We start from the raw sequence: 2,880 nt of genomic DNA, 5'->3' as shown, positions 1-2,880 counted from the left end.
ATTGAGTTATAAATTATTATCCAAAGACAACAAAGGCATGAAACCAATCTTTAGAAATGATTCTTCCCAAGTAATAGGACATAGGAATGTCATGGAAATACTTCAACTGGAAGAAAAGCCATGGCCTTTCTGAAGTAACCTACAATTTCTTTTTTTTTTATTTTCTTTTTTTTTTGAGATGTTGTCTCACTCTGTTGTCCAGGCTGGAGTGCAGTGGTGTTATGTTGGCTCACTGCAACCTCCACCTCCCAGGTTGAAGTGATTCTCCTGCCTCAACCTCCTGAGTAGCTGGGATTACAGACGCCCGCCACCTCATCTGGCTAATTGTTGTATTTTTAGTTGAGACGGGGGTTTCACCATGTTGGTCAGGCTGGTCTCTAACTCCTGACCTCAGGTGATCTGCCTGCCTCAGCCTCCCAAAGTGCTGGGATTACAAGCGTGAGTCACCATGCCCGGCTGTAACCTACAATTTCTATTGCTTGTTCCTATCCACTCCCTTTGCATCCTATGTCACCAATAATGTTCTCCAAGGAAAAAAAGAAAAGAAAACACAAATAAGAATTATATTTTATAGTGATGATAATGATCAGAATTCCTCAGACTTCTTTCTGCTATCATTTGCTGTGACCTTTGGACAGCTCATATTTCAGCCCTAACCAGATCTCTGCTGTAATCTGAATGTATATTTAATACGATGCTACAGATAGAGAAATGCTTCAAAATTAAGTAGAGATCAGTTAAAACACCATTACTGTTTACTCTGTGTCTTTTGAATTCTATTATATTTATAGTTGTTTACATTTTGAAAACCAAGCCATTTAAAACAGGGATCCCTTCAAAGAGAACATTTATGTGGCATTTTGTTGCAGGAAAAGGTAACTATAAAACACATGTGCCTCTAATTCAAGACCAGTTAACCTCAAGTTATTATAGTTGAGATAAACCATATTTTTAAAAATACTTTTTAACCCTTGTTCACTCACTTTTTCAGCCAATAAAACCAGCAAGAATTAACTTAGTCACTTTTTTGTAACCCAAATGCAAACCATGGGTGCAATCCCATAAAATTTTAGCCATGGATATAATTCCAAAGGTTTGAAAGTCCCATCTTCTACTCTCGCTCCTGTCTTTGGGACAAAGCCCAATTTCCCTATAATACCAACACGAATTATAAAAAGAAAGCAGTGGGTCTGTGTGTTCCAAAATTGTTGCTTGTTACTGTCATTGAGCTACTGTCAAGTCTCGTCTAGCACCTCCTGTGACACTACCTTCCTTTTTCTTTTTTTTTTGAGATGGAGTTTCCCTTTTGTTGCCAAGGCTGGAGTGCAATGGTGCGATCTCGGCTCAATGCAACCTCCACCTCATGGGTGCAAGCGATTCTCCTGCCTCAGCTCCGGAGTAGCTGGGATTACAGGCATGCGCCACCACGCCTGGCTAATTTTGTATTTTTAGTAGAGATGGGGTTACTCCATGTTGGTCAGGCTGGTCTCAAACTCCCAATCTCAAGTGATCTGCCCACCTCGGCCTCCCAAAGTGCTGAGATTACAGGCATGAGCCACTGTTCACGGCCCGACACCACCTTCTTTTTTTCTTTTTAAGCTTTTAACTAAAAAGTAAACTTTAATATCGAAAATGCAAACTTGGGGAAGACAGAAAAGATCACACACAAGGCTGTCACTTCACACTTGGAAGGTTGCACAGCGGGCGGGCAGAGGCGCTCCTCACTTCCCAGACAGTGGGCAGCTGGGTAGAGGAGCTCCTCACTTCCCAGACGGGGCGGCCAGGCAGAGGCGCTCCTCACTTCCCAGGTAGTTGTCTGGTAGGGCAGAGGGCTCCTCACTTCCCAGATGTTGACAGCTGGGCAGAGGCGCTCCTCACTTCCCAGATGGGGTGGCCGAGCAGAGGGGCTCCTTGCTTCCCAGGCAGTTGGCCTTCTGGGCAGAGGGGCTCCTCACTTCCCAGACGGTGGGCAGCTGGGCACAGGCTCTCCTCGCTTCCCAGATGGCCGACACCACCTTCTATATCAACTTTGCTACCTCTTCATGAGATGCAACTAAACTTAAGAGACAAAGCAGAGCTCAGATCTATTTTTAAAATACAAAAAACTAGCCGGGCGACGAGGCGGGCGCCTGTAGTCCCAGCTACTGGGGAGGCTGAGGTAGGAGAATGGCGTAAACCCGGGAGGCGGAGCTTGCAGTGAGCTGAGATCCAGCCACTGCACTCCAGCCTGGGTGGCAGAGCAAGACTCCGTCTCAAACAAGATAAAAATAAAAATAAAAAATAAAATAAAATACTTTGTAATACATTTTAATCCCAGGTAGAAATTTTCCATTTTTCATCATCCACATAATTCTTCTCCATTAAGCACAGTCATCAAGTAACCCTGACATGGGTACATACTGTTGTAACAAGTAGGATTTTCAAATTACAGGTGTGTTAACACCTGTAAAAGCCAGAGAGTTGTGTGTCACCAGAAACACATGTGTGTCCTATGTATTAAGGTACTAAATAGAAAGCACCATTTGCTGTGTGTGTGACAGTACTGATTCCATGTTAGAGAAAAGCTTGCTTACTTGAATACAATTATTGCTTTGCTTGAGTTTGTAGATCATTCACCAAAATCAGCCTTAGGAAAACAGGATCTTGAATAGAGATAAAAGACAATACCTAGATCAGCATCTCTGTGAATGGGCTGACGGACCTGGTAAGAATAGGCTGATGGTACCTGCAGAAAGCCACAAAATATTGACGAAGAAAGCAATGATTTACTGCCGACCTGAGACTGCACACATTTCACAAAAATATTTTGATAATCCTTTCTCCTAATTTCCCTTAAAAACCAGAGGTGGTCTTTGAACACTAGCTCACTGCCTCCCCCGG

This window comes from Rhinopithecus roxellana, chromosome 10 (assembly GCF_007565055.1).
Source record: "Rhinopithecus roxellana isolate Shanxi Qingling chromosome 10, ASM756505v1, whole genome shotgun sequence".
In the NCBI taxonomy this organism is placed as follows: Eukaryota; Metazoa; Chordata; class Mammalia; order Primates; family Cercopithecidae; genus Rhinopithecus; species Rhinopithecus roxellana.
Note: the sequence above shows the minus strand (reverse complement) of the source record.